This window comes from Phyllobates terribilis, unplaced genomic scaffold (genome assembly GCF_046119375.1).
Source record: "Phyllobates terribilis strain yellow unplaced genomic scaffold, ASM4611937v1 Scaffold_1__5_contigs__length_1240528914, whole genome shotgun sequence".
NCBI classification, from domain to species: Eukaryota; Metazoa; Chordata; class Amphibia; order Anura; family Dendrobatidae; genus Phyllobates; species Phyllobates terribilis.
Window position 1 is genome coordinate 111,801,766 of NW_027362761.1, and position 27,241 is coordinate 111,829,006.

The 27,241-nt window shown below is 42.5% G+C and overlaps 2 protein-coding genes across 3 annotated transcripts in view; one reads left to right on the forward strand and one right to left on the reverse strand.

Annotated features, from left to right (window-relative positions):
- The window catches only part of MLLT3 (MLLT3 super elongation complex subunit), a 388,749-nt gene that overhangs the window by 351,686 nt on the left and 9,822 nt on the right, over nt 1-27,241 (reverse strand). Inside the window, exon 2 of the mRNA XM_073666190.1 lies at nt 17,582-17,633. The gene's annotated coding sequence lies outside the window, so the exon portion shown is untranslated. The remainder of the gene's footprint in view (nt 1-17,581; nt 17,634-27,241) is intronic.
- Nucleotides 25,291-27,241, forward strand: part of FOCAD (focadhesin) — a 272,768-nt gene continuing 270,817 nt past the window's right edge. Inside the window, exon 1 of one of the 2 annotated variants that reach the window (XM_073666136.1) lies at nt 25,291-25,425. The gene's annotated coding sequence lies outside the window, so the exon portion shown is untranslated. The remainder of the gene's footprint in view (nt 25,426-27,241) is intronic. The other variant, XM_073666149.1, reaches the window with a different exon arrangement.

Sequence of the window (27,241 nt, forward strand, 5' to 3'; positions counted from 1 at the left end):
GAGCAAAGGGTCAGAGCAGAGCGAGACTGCCGGAGCAGCGAGCAAAGGGTCAGAGCAGAGCGAGACTGCCGGAGCAGCGAGCAAAGGGTCAGAGCAGAGCGAGACTGCCGGAGCAGCGAGCAAAGGGTCAGAGCAGAGCGAGACTGCCGGAGCAGCGAGCAAAGGGTCAGAGCAGAGCGAGACTGCCAGAGCAGCGAGCAAAGGGTCAGAGCAGAGCGAGACTGCCGGAGCAGCGAGCAAAGGGTCAGAGCAGAGCGAGACTGCCGGAGCAGCGAGCAAAGGGTCAGAGCAGAGCGAGACTGCCGGAGCAGCGAGCAAAGGGTCAGAGCAGAGCGAGACTGCCGGAGCAGCGAGCAAAGGGTCAGAGCAGAGCGAGACTGCCGGAGCAGCGAGCAAAGGGTCAGAGCAGAGCGAGACTGCCGGAGCAGCGAGCAAAGGGTCAGAGCAGGCAAGAACCGCCGAAGCGGTGAGCAAGGCAGTGCAGAGGGGACAGGGCTCTGTTCACACGGAACAGACTGGAAGGGAAAGGCAGAGCCAGGTACACACAGGATACTTGCAATGAAGTAGCGAGTGGACTCTAAACTCACAAACGGGAGTACAGGGACAACGAGTAGGAGTTAGGTACGGGATCAGATTCTGCAGGAAAAGGGAAGGTACGGACATAGAGAAAAACAGGTAACAGGCTAGGAGAGTATTCAGACAAGAAAAGACACAGCAGCAAGATACAGGAGCGGGTCTAGGTATGCAGCCCCTAGAAGGCAGAACAAAAAGGCTAGGAGCGTGTTCAGACAGGAACAGGCAAGATATAGGAACGGGTCTAGGTAAGCAGCCCCTAGAAGGCGGAAAGAACAGGCTAGGAGCGTGTTCACACTGGCCTGGAAATACAGCCTCCAGGATAGGCAGAAGACAACAGGCTAGAAGATAGTTCAGACAGGACACAGTTCAGACTCGGGAACGGATACCGCTAGGCAGGAAGCATAGACAGGACCTGGCACATCAGTGACAGGAAGCCAACTGACAGAACACAATGCTCAGGCATGGATTCCAGGGAGGAGCTGGGTTAAATACCAGGTGACAGACAGCAATAGGCTGAGGACGCACAAGGGGTGTGCCTGCAGCAGCTACAAGAAGCAGGAAGTGATCGGGTGCCGCCCTTAAGCAGCAGAAACAGAGGCAAGCAGACAGCATGGATGGAAGCCAGGCTAGCAGACTGGACTGGAGATCAAGTGCGCGCTCTTGCACAGTGGGAGATGGACCACTATGCAAGGACGCTGCCAGGTATGTTACACCTATTCCTAGCAGGCCATGGACACACTTGGGTTTTATTACTGACCTACTGGTATCAGCAGGCAAGACTGTGGTTCTGGTGGTTGTAGATAGGTTCAGTAAAATAGTTCATTTCATCGCATTACCGACACTTCCGAATGCCAAGACTCTTGCTCTGGTTTTTATTAATGAGATTGTGAAGCTTCACGGGGTTCCCTCCAATGTGGTGTCAGATCGGGGGACCCAGTTTGTTTCTAAGTTCTGGAAAGCCTTCTGTACTGGACTGGGGGTGCAGCTGTCCTTTTCCTCTGCCTTCCATCCTCAGTCGAATGGACAGACCAAGCGCATTAATCAGAATTTAGTAACTTACCTCAGGTGTTTTGTCTCCGAAAACCAGGAGGACTGGGCATGTTACCGTTGGCCAAGTTTGCCATTAATAATCATTGCCAAAAATCTACCAATAGGTCACAGTTCTTTGGGGCATACGGTTTCCATCCACAGTTTGGTACTTTTAGTGGGGGAGGGGCTTTGGGAGTTCCTGAGGAGGAACATTTTGCTTCGTCGCTCTGTTCTGTGTGGCGGGGGTTCAGAGTAATTTGAAGATCATGGGAGAGAGGTACAAACGTATGGCTAACAAGAAACGCTCATCAGGTCCGGACCCAAGTGTGAATGACTTTGTGTGGTTGTCTACCAGGAATATCAAGTTGAAGATTCCTTACTGGAAGCTGGGACCTAGGCTTATTAATCCCTATAAAATAAGAGCCGTCATTAACCCTGCAGCGTTTCGTCTTGAGTTACCTCAGGCTCTTAAAATCCACAATGTGTTCCACAGGTCTCTACCCAAGAAATATGTAGAACCTCTTGAGTCCTCTCCCCTGCCTCCACCCCCAATTATGGTTGATGGTAATTTGGAGTTCCAAATTTCGAAGATTGTGGATTCCCGTCTCCAGCGTTGTTCCCTACAGTACTTGGTTCACTGGAAGGGTTATGGTCCAGAGGAAAGGATGTGGGTTTTAGCATTGGATGTGATTGCCCCTAGGCTGGTTCGTTCGTTCATTCGTTCGTTCCATGCCTCTCATCCTGAGAAACCTGGTCCTGAGTGTCCGGAGGCCACTCGTAGAAGGAGGGTACTGTCACTGGTGTGTCAGGTGTGACAGACAGTTGTCCTGGATTCAGCTGTAGAAGGTCATTGCGCTTGGCTCTACCGGCAACTTCTTTATCATTTCATCTCTGTATTGTAGTAATATCCTTCTCCTTCTAGGACATAGCAGTGACCTCCAACTTCTGCTGCTAATTGACACACCCTTGCTGGATGTTTAAATACCTTCAGTCTCCCCAGAGAGTCGCTGGTGATAGCTCTATTTTCCTCTGTCCAGACCTGAAGTACTAGTAGTTGGCTAGTGTCTTTTTGGAGTTCCCTTGGAGGATAGTTGGCGTGATCTCTCTGGTGTCTTCTCAAGCCAAGTGTATTCCCTTGTCTGTTTACCTGTTTGTCTTTAGTTGCAGTGGGGGCTGACTTGTGCTCACCTCGTCCCCTCCCTACCTAGGGCCTATTGCTAGGGGCAGTCAGGAATTAGGTTTCCTGCTTGGCGATAGGGGAGTCAGGGTGTTGTCAGATCTGTCTAGGGGTCTCCACTCACCCTTTCCCTAGAGTTTGGGCTTCCTCCCCCTCTTCCAGTCATTGTGCACTTAGTCTTTCCCTTACCTGTCGTGACATACAGCTACCCTATAGACAGTATGATGGGTCCACACAGTCCTCATATACGCACACAATGATGGCCTTTAAAAGCCCCACACCCAGTATGAGGTCCCCAAAGCATCCAAATGCACAGTTTGAGGACCCCCACAGTTGTCCTCATATAGTATAATGCCCCAAGACCCCCATATACACAGTATGCCTCCCACAGATGTTTCTACACAGTATGCAACCCACAGATTTCTATACACAGTATAATGCTTCCACACTGTATGATGCCACCCATACTAGTTCTCAGTATGCCAAAAAAGTCCCTATATAGTATGTCGCAATAGTCCCCTCTATACAGTATGATGCCCCCATAGCTTACCTAGATACAGTAGTCCACACACATTATAATGCCCCCACGACACATACACTCTATAGTACCAAAAGCCCCATAAATACAGTATAATTCCCCCCACAGCTTCCTATACAAAGTATAATGCCCCCTACATTGTATGATAGCCACCAGCAGTAGTCCTCACACAGTATGAGCCCAAAGCCCCCTGTAGTAAAGCGACTTTCTTGACCCTCCGTAGGTAGACACAGGACACACGGTTTGGGTAAAACTTCCTGCGAGTTTATTATGCAGCATAAACTCCAGCAACGTCCCGTAAAAATAAACAGGCCCTCTCGGGATTAATGGGAAAACAAAGGAGAAAGTACAACAAAGTCTATTAGCAAGCAAGGCTCGGCCTGCTCCAGGTAGCACAGCGAAGTCTTCAGCAACACCAGGCCGCCGGTGTTGCTCTCTGGCTTCAGCCCAACACAGCCTGGAGATTTCCTTCTCCAAGCCCCACACCGAGAGGAGGTAGGGGAATGGCCTCCCACCCTCTTTGCCATTCCCATAAAACCACAACCTTTGAGAGTTAACTCCCAGCATTTAACATGCTGGCAGAAATTTAGTAGGTTTCAGTTTACAGAGGAGAGCAACCTGAGTAACACATACAGTACAGACTAAAAATTTGGACACACCTTCTCATTTAAAGATTTTTCTGTATTTTCATGACTGAAAATTGTACATTCACACTGAAGGCATCAAAACTATGAATTAACACATGTGGAATTATATACTTAACAAAAAAGTGTGAAACAACTGAAAATATGTCTTATATTCTAGGTTCTTCAAAGTAGCCTCCTTTTGATTTGATGACTGCTTTGCACACTCTTGGCATTCTCTTGTTGAGCTTCAAGATGTAGTCACCGGAAATGGTTTTCACTTCACAGGTGTGCCCTGTCAGGTTTAATAAGTGGGATTTCTTGCCTTATAAATGGGGTTGGGACCATCAGTTGTGTTGTGCAGAAGTCAGGTGGATACACAGCTGATAGTCCTACTGAATAGACTGTTAGAATTTGTATTATGGCAAGAAAAAAGCAGCTAAGTAAAGATAAACGAGTGGCCATCATTACTTTAAGAAATGAAGGTCAGTCAGTGCGAAAAATTGGGAAAACTTTGAAAGTGTCCCCAAGTGCAGTTGCAAAAACCATCAAGCGCTACAAAGAAACTGGCTCACATGAGGACCGCCCCAGGAAAGGAAGACCAAGAGTCACCTCTGTTTCTGAGGATAAGTTTATCCGAGTCACCAGCCTCAGAAATCGCAGGTTAACAGCAGCTCAGATTAGAGACCAGGTCAATGCCACACAGAGTTCTAGCAGCAGACACATCTCTACAACAACTGTTAAGAGGAGACTTTGTGCAGCAGGCCTTCATGGTAAAATAGCTGCTAGGAAACCACTGCTAAGGATAGGCAACACATTTTTGTGTTTAGGACAAACGTAACTGAATTTTCTACCTATACATTTGGTTCTTGGAGTAGACACCTTTGTGTGTTTCTCTGCGCTTCCCCAATTCATTATATTGGGTTAGCCTTGATGAGAATGCCTTGTGCATTAGGATGTAATATGTATGTATAAGCAATACCCTTATCCATTTTATATACACTGCTCATGTGATCGCTTCATAGTTGTACTGTTGCTCACCTGTCTATCCTATATACCGTTTACTTTAGGATATATTACTGATACCTGTTTTTAGATATTATTATTACACTTACTAGATATTGGGATAGGATCTTGTAGATGGGAATACCCCTTTAACACGTCACCAATTTTCTAAGTAAATATATATTTCTAAGAGGTGCTATTGACATGAAATTCGCACCAGATGTCAGTAACAATCTATCTAATCCACACAAAGGCAAAGAAATCAAACCATAGATGCCCATAAATTAAAGGGGTTGTCCGGTCAAAACCGATAAGTCTGTATTGACTCGGTGTGACTGCAGTCTTATGAATCCTGGGGGGTGATTCATAAGTCTGCAGTCACACAGAGTGAATACAGACTTATCGGTTTTGACCGGACAACCCCTTTAAGTTGTGTAATAATGAGAAATGAGAGTAAAAAAAAGTATTGAACAGATGAAAAAAAGCAAGGTGCAAAAAGCCATGGAAAGTCCTGACATCAGCTGAAATCTCAGTAATTGTTATGGCTCTACTCTGGGACTCAATCCTGTAATCTCTGGCTGTTGGTCGGTTTCCCTTTGTTTGACCACAGCCGGTGTTGTATCTGTCCAACTGCTGATAATGCTCCTGTCTTTGCTGCTTCTATACACTTGTTTTCACTTTCTCTTTTTGGTTTGTCCTATCACATCTTAGGAAGGGCTATTTATACTCACCTGGCACATGCAGTCTTTGCCTGCTATATTCCAAGTTAGCTGGATGTTTGGAGTCCCAGCTCCTTAGTGAAGGATTATCTTGCTGAGGTTTTCTCTATTGCTTCTTCTGCGGTTTGTTTGCATATTCCCCCTCCTCAGCTCTTTTCCCATTTTATTACATGAAGGGTCTGTGGGTTCTCACATATACCAAAGGTCTTTTTGCATTCCTTTATCTTCCTTCCGTCTATCATTCATGACTATGTGAACATGTCTTTAGCCCTGTCTCTTACCCTCTTGTCTGTGTGCACTCCATTCTGTTGTGATTTTGGGTTGCACTCTGTGTATAGTTGAGGGTGCAGTTAAGGGCACTCAGGGTCAGCCAACATTGAATGGAGGTGCCATTACATAATTTAGGGTGCCAACCTCCATGGTCATGCAAGGACAAATCAGCATCAGGTTAGAGATTGATTGGTCTGTATACAAACCTGTGGCGTGCAGGATTAACATCCCCCTGGTTTGTTCATCCCTGTATGAGTGTTCGGGCTCAGTCATAACAGTAATTAGAATAATATCAGCTAGTTCAACTGATGGCCTATAAAAAGGTGGCTCATTACCGAGACCTGTCTCAAGGCCCCCACAACCTTATTGTTGAAAAACATACTGAAGGCATTGGTTACAGAAGAAATTCTATACTGGAGGTTCCAGTGAGCATTGTTGGGTCCATAATCCGGAAGTGGAGAGAACATTATTTCAGCATAAACCAGCCATGACCAGGTGCTCTCCACAAAATTTAAGACAGTAGTGAAAAGAATTATCAGAAGAGTTGTCCAAGAGCCTAAGGACACTTGTGGAGAGTTACATAAAGACTTGGAATCAGCAGGTACAACTGTTTCAAAGTAATGCACTCAACCTCCATGGCCTGTATGCACACTCCCCATGCAAGACTCCATTGCTGAACAAAAAAAGCATGTTCAAGCAAGTTTAAAGTTTGCTCAACAACATTTAGACAAGCCGGTAAGATACTGGGAGAATATGGTCTGGTCAGATGAGACCAAAATTTAACTCTGTGGATGTCATAATACACACCAAGTTGAGGCCAAAAGGCACTGCATATCACCCCAAAAACACCATACCAACAGTGAAGTTTGGAGATGGGAATATCAAGGTGTGGGGCTGTTTTTCAGCATTGAGCACTGGCAAACTTCATATAATTGAAGGAAGGATGAATGAACAAATGTACTGAGACATTCTTGAAAAAAATAAAATCTGCTTCCATTGACAAGATGATGAAGTTGAAACAAGGAACTAAAGCTCAGAGTTCATAGAAGGAGCCAGGGAACCTTCAGGGTTTGAAGTGTGTGTGCAAGAATGGGCCAAAATCACACCTGAGCAATGCATGTGCCTAGTTTCTCCATACAGTAAGCTTCTTGAAACGGTCATCATCAACAAAGGCTTTTGTACGAAGTATTAAATACATTTCAGTAAGTGTGCTCAATACTTTTTCCCGGTGTCATTTCTCATTATTACACATAACTGTGTGGATTGAATATATTTACTTCAATATGGATTATGAAGTGATCTCCAATTATGCAAGGTATATATTTGCATAATTGGGGAAGAATTTAGCACCCATTACACTCCTTGTAGTCTGGAGCTAATGTGCACTTTTTGGCCGCAGCAACTGCACATTAAATGAAGCTGTACTATGCTGCCCTGTTCAATGTTTACACCAGGCAGCTGATCTGTGTGAGTGCAAGGTGTCGGACTAAGGACTTTGAGTGATGACCAATCCAAAGGATAGGTAATATTAGATGTCCATATAACCTATTTTTTTTTTTTTTAAACCTTTTGGCACTAGGATATTCCATTGTAACATTTAAATTTTGAATGGTTTCAGTATCGTTTTTTGATTCCATTTAAGAAATCTTATTTTTTTTTCTAATAATAAATTCAATTGTCTTAAATGTTCATTGGTTAAAGAAATCCAAAACAGCAATGGCCATAGGGGAAGGGCCCAGTCTATTAAGAGAAAGTGATTCCTATTTCTTATAGTCCAAAATTTGCTTAATCTCAAACTCTGTCTCCATAAGCGGCAGAAGCAGGAACTGTCAACTGTAAGAATGAACTTGTTAAGAATCAGTGGATGTAGTAGGTAGATATAAAAGTCATTAATAATGTTTAGCTTAGTAGGTAGTTTTAGGCAAAAAGTGACCAGGATTAATTTGCCGAACAATTTGAAATAGGCTGATGAATTTAAGAGTCAACTTTTTAGAACGAATCTTCAAAACTATCTTTTTGGTGGAAAGCCAAACTATCTCCAGATGAGATATTGGGAACATGTCAATGTTGTCTATCATCACTCTTTTTTGCTTTAATGACAGCTGCAGACAAATTGGATTGCACTTCAGTTCAGATGCTATATATGTCCTGCGAGAAGCTGTTTACACAACTGGCAGATGAAGATGTGGTTCTCGACCATAAACTGTGAGAAATAGAGATTTCCCAGAAAACTCTGAAACTGAATTACTGAACCACCAATGGAAACAAAAAAAGGAGAACAGCAATTCGTTTAACTCCAGGGTGTCTGTAGAAACGAATGGGCCCACGATCAGACTTTCTTCTGTGCAGTGCTTTTTGAGATTAAATACCATCCTTTAGGTGGATAATTAAAAGAGATGGTAGTAAGGATACATTCAGGTTAAACTACATGTGAGGGCATTTCTTCAGTGGCATAAAGGATCAAAAGTGTTTTTTTTTCTCAGCTGCATAGTAGGTGAGGATTAAGTCAAACCTTTTTCTGACCTGGATATCAGCCTGGTGTGTTTCTACACTCCTTGCACCACACCCTGACCAAAGAACGTCTATCAGGGTTTCTATGTGAATACAAGTGGTATTCACATGGAATTGTCCTCTCTGGAAGGTGAGCAGATTACCATTTTTTCACTTTCCCAAAGATGACGTCAAACTGGAGAAATAGGAATGACCATCGAGCTTGATGGGGATTCAGCCTATGGGCTGACTGGATATTTCTAATTTTTTTAGGTCTTTATAGATGGCTACTCACAATTTAGCGCTTTCAAAGTAGATGTGGTTATTCCTCAAGAGCAAATTTTATGGCCAAGATGTTTTGTCACTAGTGGAATAATTTCGTTCTGCTGGAAAAAATTTCTTGGAGAAGAATTTGCAGGGATGAGTTCTCGATCCAGGGAAATGTTGTGAAAGAACTGCTCCTACAACAATATCAGGGGCATAAAGTTCAAGGAAAAACAATTGTTGACATCAGGATGGCTTGACAGGATATCAGCAGAGGAAACCATCATGCTATTAATTGGAGATATGTCTATTTGAGTGCCATGAACGGCTATTAATCAGGTACATCATCTCATCGGTAGCTCTACATATTAATTCACAAAACGTTTCTGCTTTTTTTTTTTTTTTTTTTTTTTTTTTTTTTATTAGCCAGAAAATGTTGTTCTCAAAACTATTTAAAGATTCCTTGGCTTTGCAAATGATTACAGCCAGTTCATTAAAAACTACTCCTAAGTAGTGGCTTCTCTTAAGGCCATAACTGGGAAGGGCATTCATTCTCAGAACTAGTTAGATTCCGCTGTTCAAGCCTACCAAGAACTTAAATCATGTTTCTTGTTGCAGTCTCTTCATAATGGAACTGCCATGGAGACTGAGTCCAAATCTCTGGGGAAGATTAGGATGTCATCCATACAGGCTAGAACATACTATGAAATATTTGGACAGTGACAAGTTTTGTCATTTTAGCTCTTTAAATAACGATGTTGAATATATTTTGGTAATCAATATGGGCTTAAAGTGCAGACTCTCTGCTTTATTTTGAGGGTATTCACATACTAATTTGAGTAAGGGTTTAGGAATTACAGCTCTTTAATATGTAGCTGCCTCTTTTTATAAAGAGACCAAAAAATTGAACAGTTATCTTAAAAGCTCTTTAATGTGCTGCATGAGCTATTCCCTCATTAATCCATCCATTAAGCAGACAAAAAAACTGGGGCTGATTCCAGGTGTGGCATTTGCATTTGGAAGCTGTGGCTTCGAACCCATAACATGCGGTCAAAAGAGCTCTCAGAGAAACAGAGCATCATCAGTCAGAAAAAAAAAATCCATCAAAAGAGATAGCAGAAATGTTAGGAATGGCCAGATCAACCATTTGGTACATTCTGCAAAAGAAAAAACAAAAACAAAATATTATTGACCTTGTGAAGTCAAAAAGGCCTAGACACTACAGAAGAAAACAGTTGCAAAATCCTTTCCATGGTGAAGAAAAACCCCTTCACAACATCCACTGAAGTGAAGGACACTCTCCAGGAAGTAGGTGTTTCAGTATCTAAGTCTGCCATAAAGAGAAGATTTCATGAGAGCAAATACAGAGGGTTCACCACACTGGGTCACTAGTGTTCATTGATGCGTGTCATGCCGACAACCCGCATGCTTTCTCAGCGCCATTCTACTCACTGTGCTCACCACTCTGCTCCTTGGCTGCATCATCCTCTTGCTGATAATCTCCATCTGGCTATAGGGAGAAGCACAGCAGGCAGGCCTCCAAACCCACCTGACGGGGTGGACTCCGATTGCTTCCAGGCTGACCGGACCCTCCTGGACCTAGTGACCAGTGCCCTGGACTCCACAGCTTTCTCTGCAGTAAAGGTAACCGGACTGCATTCCTCGTGTCTGTCTTCTTCTGTGCCTCCCCGCAGCTGTACTACCACCGCGACTATCAACACTGCTGCCGCCCTGCTCTCCGCACCCCGTTTCCCCCGCTGCCATCCTTCATATAAGCTTTCTAAATCACTGGGGGCCCGCTTCACCCATGGGAAGTATTTCATGCCAGCTGCTATACCATCTATCCCCCAGGGTCCACTCAGCAGCGCTGGTCATCCCTGACCAGGTACCACAGGTGGAGTCACAGACTACAGATCCCCTGTAAATACTCCCTTCATCTGCTCGGCCAGGGCCACGGAGCTGGGCCACTGCCACCGTGACCTCACTGGAAGACTGCCGGCCTGGCTACAGAGTACCCTAGGCCCTTAAGGAACCTGCAAAGTCATTACCTGCAGAGGATTCTCTACAAAGTATTAAAAAATGAACATTTATTTATGGTAAGGTCAATTTGTCCAATTACTTTTTGAGCCCCCCTTTCTGAAATGAGGCTTTGTAGAAAAATGGCTGCAATTCCTAAACATTTCACAGGATATTTTTGTTCAACCCCTTTAATTAAACCAGAAAGTCTACACTTCAACTGCATCTCAGTTGTTTTCATTTTAAATAAAAAATAGTTGTATGCAGAAGCCAAAATCACAAAGATTTGATCACTGTACAAATATTTCTGGACCTAACTATTGGTACAGGACATCGCAAAATATTTCATTCACAAAGTGCTGGAACACAGACGATGCTTTGCATAAACCAAAAGATATTACTAGATATTCATAGTGACCATCAGAACGCCGTTTTCCATTTAACTCTCTCATTAATTTGAATTAGGTTTTAAGGTTCATGCAGATCTAATTTGGTGAAGATGTTAGCACCGTTAATCTCATTAAATAATTTAAAGGGCAAACAGTCTTTCAGACCAGATAGTCTATCCACAGTCTCAAAGACCAGTGTTTCTTGTTATTAACAAGCCTGCACCAGCCAGAGATGAAGATTTAGAATTAACCCACTTCCCAAACTCTCTGTAGTATATAGCTGGAAGAAAGGGAATGGCATAGTCAAATGGCAGTTGTGGAGGTAGGGACTCAGCCTTTTTCTTAGAGAAGACATCAGCAAAGTCCTGGTAAGGGGCATGGATGCAGACCAGAGTTTCAGAGAAGGTGGTTGAGATAGAGCTTTCAGTCAATTATGAAAACCACATGATCAAGCAAACACAGGAGCATGTAGCCTTAGCCAAGAAAAAGCCATTTCTTGTCGGGTCTATTAGAAATAGACAATGGATGCCGTATTAAAGGATCCGTTGCCCACTGACTCGAATGTTAAAAGAAAAATGATCGAGCAGAGATCAGTTAGTGAAAAGCAGATTAAAAATTTGTGTCAGCACAACTTTATTCCTAATGGATTTCTGCTGGATCTGTTCTAATAGATCATTACTGGATATGTGAAAATATGAAAATAGCTGTAGTATAGAAACAGCAGCTTAGACACAACCTGGTTCATCAAACATTGTATAAATGGCAGACTAGAAGGTGCGTAGAGAATGAATCCTAGAGTTGTCCTGCTCCCTTAATGGTATGGCCCATGCCAAAGCTTTTCCAGATAAAGAAAAAATGTATCCCACTTCCGATCGGTCAGAAAAAAAAAACTCTGATGACAAAGCTAAAAGCATAGTGCATTGGTTCACAAAGATACATGAGGCATTAGGATACCCATCAAGTCAGCCAAGAGCAAGTAAATGTGAAGTTGTTCCCCAAACAGAATGTCCAGACTGTAGCAGGTCTCTGAGGTAGTGCATCCATATGGGCCGAGAGAGCTTGCTTGTATAGCTTGGACAAGCTCCCATTGGCTCACAGCAAGTTGCAAAGCCTGTCTAAATAAGTCCTCCATTGACAACAGCAAATGAAATCCATGGTTTTAGTATTTGTTTAGCGCTCACCTGATGAGGTGTATTCACAAAACCACAGGTCAATGTGGACATATGGACCCATGGTATTGGCACAGCAGGGACCTGGACATCAAGCTATGCTGGATGTCAGACAAACAAGAGGGGCAGGACATGCTGGAAGTTACAGAAAAAGAAGGGCAAATGAAGAGTAAAGGCAGGACAAGCAGCTGACCGCAGCATTTGAACAATTTCCAATGTGGTGGAAGTCCATTCTGAAGGCCACTCTTCCCTCTACCAAACGATTGCGAGCTGCCATAATAGATTTATAGCACATATTTAGTATTGCTGTGTGCTTAATTGTCCAAACTAATAAAACAGAAATATAATGATCCCATACAGAAATGGCAATTTAAAAAAAAAAATAAAAATAATAAGTAGAATTGCTGTTTAGTCACGGTTTAAAAAAATGGAGTAGAAAAAAAAATTCATAAGTTCATATAGACCAAAAAAAAAAAAATGGGACCAATAAGATAAGTCCAGTAAAAGCCCTTCTACAACACTATCAACAATTAGAAAAGTTATGGAGCACAGAATATGGTGATTAAAAACATTAAAATGAAAAACAAAACTAATACAGTACAGGCCAAAAGTTTGGACACACCTTCTCATTTATAAGGCAAGAAATCCCACTTATTATACCTGACAGGGCACACCTGTGAAGTGAAGACCATTTCCGGTGACTACCTCTTGAAGCTCATCAAGAGAATGCCAAGAGTGTGCAAAGCAGTCATCAAAGCAAAAGGTGGCTACTTTGAAGAACCTAGAATATAAGACATATTTTCAGTTGTTTCACAGTTTTTTGTTAAGTATATAATTCCACATGTGTTAATTCATAGTTTTGATGCCTTTAGTGTGAATGTACAATTTTCAAAGTCATGAAAATACAGAAAAATCTTTAAATGAGAAGGTGTGTCCAAACTTTTGAGATCTATATCTCTCTCTCTCTCTCTCTCTATCTATATATTCCAGGCACAATTACATTGATTTAAAAAGGAAAAAACTAAAAACTGTGAAATCGGAGTAAAGGAAGGGAAATGAGAATATGTCTGAAACAGGTACATCTCTTGCATATTGAACACCCAACATGGGTGCATAACCTTAAACTCTTTGAGAGTTGTGCAGGACCCACTGACATCAGAGCAGAACTCCAATACCCAGCAGTGTCTGCACGCAGCGGTTCTCACAAAAATATTTCTATATAGGCCCTTCTCCTAATAGTAATTGCCCTTGATACCACACGGTTGGTTGAAAACAAGTTTTAATGTCATCCTGAATGTGTTGTGGAAGCAGGGAGATGAAACTTTCCAAAGTTTCAAAAGAAGGACTGCACCCTTCCCTCCTTATGCAAGGAGCCTCAGCCCAATCCACCTGAAGCAGAAACGACAGTTTATCTAGAAAGACCTTGAAAGGAGGAGATTGGTCGTGGATCCATACCTACAGAATGGCTTTAATACCAGCTGCCACCATCAAATGTAGTAGTTTATGGGTCCCTGGAGAGCATGTATATTTATCTGGCTTTAAATATCCAAAGATGGCCCATAGAGGCTCATCAGGAGAGAAGTTTGTCAGATGTGTGGTGGTATATTGTCGCACTCTGAATCAAAAGGGCATGTCCACAAGCAATGGAACAAATTGGCTTCGGGGGAGTGCCACTTAAAGCACATGAAAGCTGTGTACAGCCCCATTCTATGACCTTTTTGCGGAGTTAAATAGGATCGATGACAGATTTTCAGCCTCATTTCTAGAATGTGAGCTGAAGGGAGGAATTTGTGGGCTTGATGTAGAGCTTTCAGAATGGTGCTACAGGACAAGGTAGGGTCCTCAATCTGCTATTTTGTTAGTGTAAATTGGGATTGCTCATAATCCAGGGCAACATGTATGAATTTGTAGTTGGTGGTTATTTGGCCAGATGAGGAATTAGATTTAGTGAACCATCTAAGCAGGCATGGTCTCCACTCCTGCTCAGGAAGATGTGCTAGTATCTTTGTTACGTAACTTTTACTTTGTAGATATTGGAAAGAAGGGAATATGACGGTAGGGTATTTAGACTGAATCTCCTCTACTGAGTACATACAGCGTTCCTCTAAGTGGACCAAGTGTTTAATAGAGGTTATACCTTGAGAGTACCATGGAGAAAAGACAGGGTGAGAATGTCCATGTTGAAAATGAGGGTTACCAATGAATGGGAGAAAGAGATAGACGAAATTGTCGGCGTATTTTCTGCCATGCCTTCCATGTAGACACCAGGAGTGGGTTCGCTCTTACCTCAGCTGACAATTCAGTATAAGGCAGGTGTAAGAGAGCGGGTAGAGCCAGCACTCTAGGCCATACTGGGCATAGCAGGATGTCCCTCCCAGCCAGTCCACCACCATCCGGAATAGGGATGCTAGGTTATAGTGTCTAATATCAGGGAAGTTTATTAGCCCCCCCCCCCCCCATTTCCCTTCAGCTGTTGGAGTAATTTAAAGGCTATACGCAGCTTTTTTCCCTCCTAGATAAATGAACGATATAGATAGTTGATCCGTTTCTCCTCTTTAGGTGCTAGCTAGATTGGGAGAGTATGAAAAAGATAGAGAAGACGTGGAAATTCTGAATTAAATTGGTTCTACCTAGGTATGACAGACTAAAGTCCTTCTGTTTAGCCAAGGTGGATTCCAAGTTATTAAGATATAAATTGATATTAGTTTTGTATAATTTAGCCAGATGTCTCGTGACTTGTACTCCCAGGTATTTCAATGAACTAGTAGCCCATTGAGAGGGGAATCCTGATGCCCATAACGGTCTGGAGGGGCTACGTAGTATCATCACCTCTGTTATCCCAATTGATATAGCCCAATAAACCTCTTTTGTCTTCTAATTCTCACATAAGGGAATGCAGGACCTGTTTGGGGTTAGTTACTACCAGCAGAATGTTATCCGCAAATGCCGCGACCTCTAACTCTCTAGAGCCCACCATAAGTCACCTAAATGTAGGGGTCTGTAATAGGTGGCATAGTAAGGGGTCTATAGAGCAGTTAAAAAGAAGGGGGTGACAGAAGGCATCCCTGTTTGACTCCCCAAAAGAGATCTATTGCTGGTGCACCACATCCATTAACAGTCACACAAGTATTTGTACTTATATGAAGGTACTGAAAATATTGTAGGAACCTCGGGCCAAAATTTCCCCTGCCCAGAACTTCATACAAGAAAGGCCATGCCACCTTGTCAAAGGCCTTTTCGGCATCTAGACTCATCAGCATTGCGGGTGGTCGGGTTGCGTCTTGGGCCAAGACTGTGGTTGCGATCGCCAGGCGTATATTTGCCACACTGCTTTGTCCCTGTGTAAAGTCCGTCTGAGCCTCACACACAAGGCCAGGCAGCAACACTTGTAGACGGTTTGCCAAGATCTTCACCAGGAGTTTATAATCATGGTTAAGGAGTGAGATTGGGCGGTAGGATTGTGGCAATAATGGGTCTCTGTTAGGTTTAGGGATAACTATGGTGCGTGATTCAGTATATTGCTTGATAGAGGCCCCCTGAAGGAAAGCTGCATTAAAAAGGTTAGTCAAAATGGGTACTAAGTCAGGGGATAGAATCTTATATTATTCAGCAGAGAAACCATCAGGGCCCAGGGTCTTACTGCTGGATGCGTCTGTTATAGCTTGCCTCACTTCAGCTTCTGTTATCATTGAGTAGAACATTATTTGTTGTTCAGTGGCTAGGGATGGGAGATTAACACCTTTCTGAACTTGATTAATCGCCGGAAGGTTGGCAGGGAAAGCTCTGTATAGATCCTCACAATAATTAGTGTTGAGCAAGAATGAATTGTTAAACACATGCAGCTTGTCAGGCAATCCCTGCATGTGTCACAGGTGTGTGACAGATGTGACACATACAGCCGCGGCAACACTTTCAGCGATGCCGAGCACGCCGAAAATACTCGGTGAGCACCCGAGTGTGCTCGACGAAGGGGTTAACAATTCATACTCGCTCAACACTAATAATAATCACTGAAAATTTGTACGATCTCTTCACAGTCAGTCGTCTGCGAGCCTGTTATGGGATTCTGCAATTTAATAACTGGCATGTAGGGTTGCTTGTGTTTAGTTAGGGTGGCTAACAATTTGCCAGTTTTATTTCCCCAGGGGTATAATTTATTTTGTGTTAATTGGATCTGCCAATGTGATTGGGAATGTATAAAAGAGTCCAGAAGATGTTTGGCCATAGAATAAGCTTGTTATGCATCAGGGGATGGAGGGAGGTGTGTAAGGCGTCAAATTTCTTTCAGTGTGCCTTCCTCCTACATGACAGATAACTGATGATATGGCCTCTCATAACGGCCTTAGAAGTGGCCCAGAGTAAAGGGATATTGTCAGTGTGGATGATATTGTCACCTAGGAAGTCATTCCAGTGTAATTTAAGAATGGCCTTGAAATCATCAGATTCTGCCAGGTAGGACGGAAACCTCCAATGTTGTGTCCCAGAGCTTGGAATGTTAAAGTCAGGAAAAGTGAAATAGGAGCATGATCTGAGTTCAGTATTGGGTGGATGCAGGAATCATGATGTTGGGTAAAAAGTTGTGTGGAAATGAAGAAAGACTGATGGGTAAGGGAGTGGCATGCGGAATCAGTCAGTCATTCTCCATGGGTCGCAGAGTGAAAGCTGTTCCATGAAGTGTAAGAGGGAAGCAGTGGGTGCTGAGGTCTGTGTAGAGGGTGAGGAGTGGTCTAAGGTAGGACATTAACTTAGTACAAAGTCTCCTCCTACTATTAGATTGTTAGGCCCAAGTCCCAAAAGAATATGGAGAATCGATGTGTAGAAGTAATGTTGGTCATGGTTGGGAGCACAGCGATTGACAAAGAACTATATTTTTCCGGTTATTTCCACTTTCAGGATCATATATCTACCCTGGCTGTCGCTAATTGAATCTTGAATGGAACATGGAAGGCCCTTCTTAATAAGAATGGCTACTCCGCATGATGATGAATTATCTGAGGCAGCATAACAATCGCCTATCCAAGGTGCTAATAATTTACCAGGCTTGGCAGCTCTCCAATGTATCTCTTGAAGAAAGACCACATCTGGCAAGAATAGTCTCAGGTGGCTCAAAACTTTTTTGCGTTTAAAGAGGGATGTTAAGGCCCGCCACGTTCCATGACAAAAACCGCAAGTTTAGTGAGGTGTAGGTGGTGTTGGAGTTTGGTGTCAGAGGTATACTACAAGGTAATTTTTATTGCAATGTAAAACAAATAAAGTAAAAATTTCAGTCCCCCCCCCCCCCCAAAATTCCACTCCACACAAGAAGTGTATACTCACACAACACAGCTGTTGCTCATTTCACTGATGTCTTTGTCTGAAATCCTGTGAACTAAATAAAAGTAAATTTTTTCAATCAGATCATTTTTTATTGTGAAAGATAAAGATACATTAACATTTTCATTTGTTTTTATAATGAATCAAAACTAAATAGAAACACAAATAGAAAAACATAAAATCAACCAAATACAAACCAGTTCATATGAGCGGTCATCGAAGGTATTATCATTCTCTTACTACATATTCCATGTATGAATACAAATATAAATGAATACCATCTGACTGCTTCTGTATTGCAATAAATACAGAGAATTACAGCATTTACATGTAATTATTTAGGACCCCATAGTTTTCCAAGATCTAAGGTTAAGTGCACATGCAGCATCTTTGATGCGTTTTCGTGGTGGTTTTTCACGTGGAAATGCATCAAAAATGCTTGCCAATCGGTCTGCCAGCTAATGCAATGGCAATCCTGGTGTGCTGTGCACGTGATGCGGAAATTTCCACTGAGGATCGTCATTGCGTTTAAAAACGCAGCATGACCTTTCTATGTAGCGTTTCTGCAGCATTTCCCGCCCATCGACTTTGTTTGAACTATATTTATACCTGCGGATTTGCTGCGCTTCAATGAAAGTCAATGGGCTGAAAAGGCTGCATAAACGCACATTGAGTGGTATCCGGGTTGGCTAGGGAAGACTACTACTCCCATCATCCGACCGCCAGTCCCGCTGATAACACCAAGAGCGGGGCAGCTGAGGGGAGTAGTCGTGTCCTCAGCTGAGCCGGAGCTGCGCGCGGTGTAAAAAAAAAAAAAAAAAAAAAAAAAAAACACACACAACACCACACACCTTCTCACCTGTCCGGTATCCCCCGGTGTCCTCCTGGTCCTTGCGATGTCCCCGACGATGTGTTCAGCCCGGCGGCACACTGACAGGAGACCGATTGTTCCTGGCAGTGTACATCGCTGCGCTGCCAGGACTTGAGGTCACGTGAGCTCTCAGCAGCTTCCCCGGCTACTAATATCAGGCCCCAGCAGTCCGTTTTCCCTCAAATTCCCTTAAATTTTAGGCTCTGTGTCCATGATCCGGACATAGCAGCGCTTTCGACACATTTTTGCTGCGTCCAAAATGCTACGTTCTATTTAACGCAGGTAAAGCCGCATGTGTTCACTAAACCATGCGGGTTTATCACATTCAATACTTTCTAGTGGTCAAATTTCTGTTGCGGAGACTAGCGACTCTGCAAGAGAGTTTGACATGGGATCCTGAAAGACACGCCACATGTCAGGGTCCACAGGTGATTTGCAGCCTCTGATGCACGCATAGTGGATATGGGATTTCTAGAAATCCCATACACTATGCTGTAACATCTGTATGCTGCAGGTTTGACTCTGTATAAACATGCAGCATCAAACCTGCAGCTGCTCCTGATCATGGACACGTACCAAAACTCACCTGCAGCATGTCAATTTCTATAGCGGACACGCCAGTCTCCGCTGCAGATTTTGACCGATTGAAGTGTCATTATATAAGGTGGATTCACAATTACCAGCAACAAAAGTGCGGCATTAGAACACCGCATTTTGGACGCAGCAAAAATACACTGCATCCAAAGCGCTGCTTGTTGCTGTTCGTGGGGACATAGCGGCTAAAGAAACAGCTGTGAACTGTTAATAATGGCCAGGGACCATGTTTGCCTAATGGCACCTTCCTAGGCTAAAAATAGCAGCATACAGCTGCCCCAGAAATTACATGAATGGAAATGCTAATGAGATTGGTTGAATGGGATTAACTGAAACCTAGCTCTTTTGTTTGGTGATGACAATGAGTCAATCATCACCAAACCAAATTAAAGTATAGTAAAGAGTTGAATACACAGAGTAAACACTTTCTTAGAAATACAACAGACATTAATCATTTAAATTAACTAATATACTCACCCCAGTTCTGAAAGTAATCCAAGGGTTAAAGCAATGTAACCAAAATAACTTTAGCTCCAAAAAGCATTCATTGATGTACAAAAACGCTGAAAAAAAAAAAAAAAAAAAAAGTCAAAACTGTGGATCCCCCCCCCCCCCCCGCAGCTTTTTTCCTGCCAAGGAGATGCAGAAATGCTGCAGAAATTTCTGCTTCAAATCCTGAACGTGCACACATAGCCTAAGAAGGCTTTCCGATGAAAACCCCAGAGTCGTTAACCATTGTTCCCATAGCTTTATAAATGTTTTAAAGGCCGTTTCTTTTAATGTATGTTCCCCTTTCCATACACAAGGCATTATTTAGTTTGGATTTCAAGTCTTCTATCATTGGGCGGGATTTTTCTATCCAATGTAGTGCTAAAAGTTTTCTAGCTTGAAATAGTACTTGGGAGATAGCTATAGATATAAGGGAATCCGAATCCAGTAGCTCCTCCAACAGGCCAAGTATGCAGATTTTGGGTTCCAAATGTATATGGATTCTAAACACTGATTTTATTAAGTCAAACTATCCTCTTTCAATAATTCCCAAAGTTTATACACTCCCACATCATGGGCATTAAACAAGCGTCGTTTTTCTCGCATCTTGGACACAGATCGTCCACTCTTCTACCAATTTTAAATAGGACACTCGGGTCTTATACACTATGAATAAGAAAGATTTGAGACAGGGTTTGTGATTCGGACAAGGATAATTTAGGAATTAGATCCAACACCTCTTCCCATTGTTCCTCAGATAGGGGACCCAAATCTCTTTGCCACTTTACTTTGGCTGTGATGGGATACTTTTCTAAATGCACAGCCATAAGCTGCTTATCTATATGGGAAATTAAACCCTTTGTGTCTATCGCAGAAGCAATTTTGTAAGATTGTAGCCTGCTCTTATTTGTTCTAAGTTTTTAAATATTCACTCATTTAGGAGTTGTGACCAAAGAAAAATACCCCCATCTTCCCAATTGTTGAAGCCTTTTAGCTTATATATCTCTGGCATGTTTTAGTTATACCATAGAGGTACGTAGTTGGAGAATTTCCCTTTTCCTAGCATATTCTTGCCTCGATCCCATACATTATATTTCAGGTTCAGCGTGGTACAGTTTGGGATATTCTCTCGAGGGGGACCCAGGTTTATTACAGACATTGGCAGTTTCCATTTAGTTTGTTCTCCAACTAGTTGACCTGATATCCAACAGTGTTCGGTTGTTCCCAAACCTTGAAACTGTTCCATTTGTGAGGCCAAGAAGTAGATCCAGGCATTCGGCATAGCTAATCCACCATTATCTTTTCCTCGCTGCAGGGTCTCTAGTTTAATTCTGGCCTGTTTCTTTTTCCATAAAAGTTCTCTGAACAAGTTATGTATTTTTATAAAATAAGGTTGTGGGGATCCATACTGGAGTATTATGTAGGAGGTATAAAAGTTGAGGTATGAGAATCAATTTATTAAAATTACCTCTCCCACTTACTGACATTGGAAATCAACACCAAGTATATAAATAAAGTACATTTTATTGAAATTTCCAGTGGCAAGTGTTGTATCTTTTGTTCTCCTCTGAATTTTCATAAGCTTTTAAAAATATCAAGGCTCAAGCTGTTTGGTCCTACTTTTTCATGGCAACTGGGTTTGGTGGTAGTGCCAGGATTTTTTTTCTTTGGTCCTTGTCCAAGTTTGATAAACTGTCTTGGTATTGCAGTCCACCCATTCCTTTAAAAACCTTGGTTGCTCGGCTCTGTACCCGCTCTACTTCAGCTATGTCTATCTTATACACTGGAGGCAAAAATTGTATACAAGTGAATACAATAAATTTTGGAATTTCTTACATCAGACAACTTCTTTCTCCATTTATCAGCCACATCTTCCCATCCCCCCACCATCTACTCTGAAACCACCTCAGCTCAAATCCATCTTCGTCAGATTGCCCATGATACACGATGAGGAAGGGAGAATTACAGACATCTACTGCAGATTTAAGCAATTATTATAACTCCGTACAATGCTGGAATCACCACCACACAGCTCAGTACTGCTGTGCATTGTCTTCCATGCTGTTGCCATTTCAGAACAAGTGTTACTGTGTCTAGGAGACATCATAGCAAATAGTCTTCTATAACTAAACTAGGGAGGACTGGAAATTGGAGCTAGAGACAGCAGGGGATAAATCATGCCAGAATAAAGTTATGTAATTGTGAGAAAGTTATTTCTCATGCACACACATTCAAGTTTATTCTGCACATGCCAGAGATGCGAGCACTATGATTGAGAAGGGTCACAATCTGCAAATGAGGAGGAATAAACAGGCACCAAACTCTTGGCCCCACCAACTGTAAACTGAAGCCTTCTTATTAGCATATTTATTTCAAGTTATTTTCTCAAGACACTTTACAAGTAACAGGTACAGTGCTACTATGGCTGGAAATATGCAAATTGCATAGTTGATGTCACATGACCTTCCACTCCCAGCAATGGAGAATCCTGACAGCACACACTGTGTGGATTCACAAGTCTGCAGACCTTAGCTCCAAGCCTGGACAATCCCTTTAAATACCACAGTCAAAAACGGACAAAAGCATTTAAATGGCCTGGTTGAAAATCTGTTCACGTACCAATTCCCATTGCACCCCACTCTCCCACAAAGTGATCCTTAAGGCTTTGTTCACACAGTGAACTTTTAACGCACTTTTTTTGTTTTGTTTTTTTTAACGCTACGTCAAAAACAGTGTCTCAGTTCCAAAGTGGATGGGATTTATAGGAATCTCATGCCCACTGTGATTTTTAACTCAGCGTAATTTGACCTGTGGTGCGTGGTTCAAATCCACAATATGTCAATTTCTCATCCTGGTACGCTGAGAGTTCTGGCTGGATTTTCCCCATAGACTTGCATTAGATACAGAAAATCTGCAGGTAAAGAACCCACATGCGTTTTAAAGTGCGTATCCACAGGAGAGACACATTAAAAATGCACCCAAGTATATCAATAAAATTGTCAAAGCAAAACACAAGGAAGTTTTAAAAAAAACAAACAAAAAAAAAAAAGCAGATTTATTTAAAGCCCAACATACCTCACAGCCTGAAAAACCATGATAAAAAAAAATAAATATATAGATATCTTTGAACAAATTATTAAACAACATGTATGTAAGTACCTGGATGAGAATGAAGTGATTAACCAGAGTCAGCATGGGTTTGTAACTAACAAGTCATGTCAGACTAACTTAATTTCCTTCTATGACAGAATCACTGACTGGGTGGATCAGGGAAATGCGGTAGATATAGTATATCTTGACAAAGTATCTCACACCATTCTTATTGAAAAAAATGACCAAGTATGGAATGGACAAGGCAACTGTTAGGTGGATTCATAACTGGCTTAGTGATCGGACTCAAAGAATGGTCGTAAATGGCTTCACATCCAGTTGGATGAATGTCCCAATTGGGGTACCACAGGGCTCTGTCCTGGGACCTGTATTGTTCAACATCTTTATCAAAGAGAGAGGGACCTGTATTGTTCAACATCTTTATGAGAGACACACACACACACACACACAGACAGACAGACAGAGACACACACACACACACACACAGACAGACAGACAGAGACACACACACACACACAGAGAGAGACACACACACACACACAGAGAGACACACACACACACACACAGAGAGAGAGACACACACACACACACACAGAGAGAGAGACACACACACACACACACAGAGAGAGAGACACACACACACACACACAGAGAGAGAGACACACACACACACACACAGAGAGAGACACACACACACACAGAGAGAGACACACACACACACAGAGAGAGACACACACACACACAGAGAGAGACACACACACACACAGAGAGAGACACACACACACACAGAGAGAGACACACACACACACAGAGAGAGACACACACACACACAGAGAGAGACACACACACACACAGAGAGAGACACACACACACACAGAGAGAGACACACACACACACAGAGAGAGACACACACACACAGAGAGAGACACACACAGAGAGAGAGACACACACAGAGAGACACACACACAGAGACCTAAATAAACTGGAGCAGAGGGCAGCAACTAACAGAATGGGTTTTAAAAGGGAAAATGCAAAGTACTACATCTGGGCAATAAAAATGAAAAAAGCATATACAAAATGGGAGGAATAGAGCTAAGCAACAGTACATGTGAAAAAGACTTAGGTATACTAATAGATCATAGACTGAACATGAGTCAACAGTGTGATGCAGCAGCAAAAAAGGCAAATACAATTCTGGGATGTATTAACAGAAGCATACAGTCTAGATCACGTGAAGTCATTATCGCACTTTACTCTTTGGTCAGACCTCCCACATCTGGAATACTGTGTCCAGTTTTGGGCACCACATTTTAAAAAAAACACATCGACAAACTGGAGCAAGTTCAGAGAAGAGCGACCAGAATGATTACCGGTCTGCAAACCATGTCCTATGAGGAACGGTTACAGGATTTGGGAATGTTTAGCTTGCAAAAAAGAAGACTGAGAGGAGACTTAATAGCTGTCTACAAATATGTCAAGGGCTGTCACATTGTAGAAGGATCATCTTTATTCTCATTTGCACAAGGAAAGACTAGAAGCAATGGGATGAAACTAAATGGGAGGAGACACAGATTAGATATTAGAAAAAACTTTTTGGCAGTGAGGGTGATTAATGAGTGGAACAGGCTGCCACGAGAGGTGGTGAGTTCCCCTTCAATGAACGTCTTCAAACAGAGGCTGGACAGACATCTGTCTGAGATGATTTAGTGAATCCTGCTTTGAGCAGGGGGTTGGACCAGATGACCCAGGAGGTCCCCTCCAACTCTACCATTCTATGATCTCCTTCCATTTTGAAGATCAATAATTAAACTAAGAAACCCACATATTTGGCATTGCTGCGCCTACAAAATTCCAATCAAAACATATTATTTAAGCCATTCAAAAAAACAAAAACAAAAAACAAAAACAAACCCCACACAACGCAATGAACACCTTAGATTTGCATTTTTTTTTCCAGCTTCAGCTCTTTCCCCATGAAATACAATATAAAAAGTGATCCAAATGTTGCATGTACCCCAAAATAGCATCAATGATAGCTCACTAAACAAAGCCAGCCCTCATATAGCGCCATCCATGGAAAACCAGAAGCAGTACAGGTCAGCAATGGTGGCATGGCTTTTTTTTCTTCCCAAACTTGACATTTAACTAATAATATATATATATATATATATATATATATATATATATATATATATATATATATACACAAAAAAAAAAATAAAAAAAATAAAAAAAAAAGCACATCCCCCCCCCCACCCCACTTCCAGTACTTTACCAGCCTCATTGAAACCTACAACTCATTCTGCACAAAGCCCCGCGCCCGCATGTCTAAGTCAATGGGAAAATAATAAAGCACAGCTCTTGGAACAAATGTGCTTGTCGGAAAGGGTTAGTGCATGCGGCTCCGCAAGTTCCCAGGAGGCCACTATTCGGACGTTGCGATCAGCACAAGGCACCAGCCACCAATGTGAAGCAGCACAGCCGGCAACTCAGCTGGAAAGTCTCTGCCACAACGCCGGCTGCTTTATTAAGAGGACTGGCAGCGCTGATTGGCTAGATCGAGTCACATGGTACGAGGCGCGACTGAAAGGTCCTTTAGCTAAACTGTGTGAGCCGAATGAGAGGTCCTTTCTTGTTTCCAAATGCTGATTTGTTAGAACTAGTCACGTGGCACAAGAAGGAAAGGTCCTTTAGGTGAAAGGAGTTCTGCATGTGAACGGAAGGTCCTTTTCCTTCTTCACATGAATGTAGTTGCAGAAGTCATGGTGTAAGCCTGGGCTGGGTATGTGCACTAGTGCTGCGGCCGGGGCAGTGATATGATGTGTGGGGAGGTCTCCTTATCCGTACAGGTAGAGCGCTGGGAGCTTACAGACTCTGACGACAGATGGAGATGAGTTACCATTCCGGTGACATATGGTGACGTTTCCATGTATATGGATTCCTTATTGAAGGTTTATTGATCTTGTTTGCAGTTGGGTTTTATTAGAGATGTTGCAGCATGGGGCTTGTTCTTGGTCTTTGCTTCCTCTGTTTAACTTTGATGTGCTCATACACGAGCTGAGAAGAGCTCAGAAACAGAGGGCTAAAAGTTATCAACTCCCCATCAGCTCAGCTCACTGATGGATTCTCGGTTAACTCATTCAGCAGCCAGTGAGAGTGCTACACAGAAGCTATAGAGTGCAAATGGTGCAACATTTTTAATAATACCCAATTACAAAATGTTTTTATTTCGAATCTAAATGCACATGCTTTTAAGTAAGAATAAAAAGGTCTCCAAAGGTGGACAACCCCTTTTAAGTTTCATGTCGCTTTATGAATGTGTGATGATAAATACAGCTGTTTAACCCCTTAATGTAGCAGCCTTTTTGGGAAACTAGGACACAGCCCCGTTTTATAAAAATCTGCTGTTTGTCACTTTACGTATCCCCTTGGTTCAGACACTGTTTGTCCATGAAGCATTCTACTTTATGTTAATAGTAAATTTAGATTGCTATGGTATTTAATTTATTAACATTGAAAACCTGGAAAAAATGTGATCTATATAGTCTTTGTGTCTGTCCTTAAAGAAGATAGGCATGCCGCACATAATGGTTAATAGTTCACACATGTCTGCCTCAGTTTGTCACCCTTTTAGGAATCTTCATGATACAGTGCTTTCTGAAAACTTGGAGAAAGTGTAACTGCACTTCCACAAAACTTCTAAATGTCACAGACATGTCAGGAGCTTTGATCATGGGGTCAGGATGCTGAGACAAAGAAGCAGAAGTACTCAGCCGAATGCTGTTTCTTCGGAGAGCTATGACAGACTTCCAAGACTATTTATTGACTCGGCTACAGTGAGCGCTTCTGCTTTTTTGTGCTAGCGGTCAGTAGGGGTTTTATCACCTGATCCCACTGATTGTAGCTTCTGACATTTCTGTATGACTTGCAGAAGTGTGGTTACAGTCTACAGGAGTTGTCTCATGCAGCTTCAGGAGCGCCCCGACGTCTGGCTGACTGCTTTGGTGGTGATGGTGCTCCTCTGAAGATTGAAAGTTTAGCGCAGCAGTGTGGTCCCATCACTAGTCCGCACTATGTTGTCTTCCAGGCTGCTAGCAGAGGCATCATTCGCTCTGCAGCATGGGAGTAGCACATAGGGGCTGAAGCTGGTCAGATTCAGTGATCCAGCCAGCTTCAGAGCGCCACAAGCAGATTGTAAAGAGCCTGATTGCACCAAGGGCTCCTTGCCTAGATAGTTTGCCAGACTTAGACTTCAGGTTAGCCGGTAACGTAGGCAATGAGCTGTACACTATAGATTACAAATCCCTCTGTTATCGAGAAAGGAAGCATTTGTAGGAAGAGGTGAATTGCAAAGTTGCTTTGTTTTACTTTGCAATTATTTTACCCATTTATGAACTTGATACTACCCTTTAAAGGAAATGAGAGCACTAGGGAGTCAAAATTGCCATTTCTACTTTTTTTCTGATGACTTGATGCAATTAGGTAAGTCTGTTGTCTGCCTGGTAAGGTTATAGCACCCACCTTAGGGTAACTCTTTGGCTAGGCCATCAATATTATATTGGTTGGGGTCTGACTCTCAGTTCAGCCAGTGGATGAGT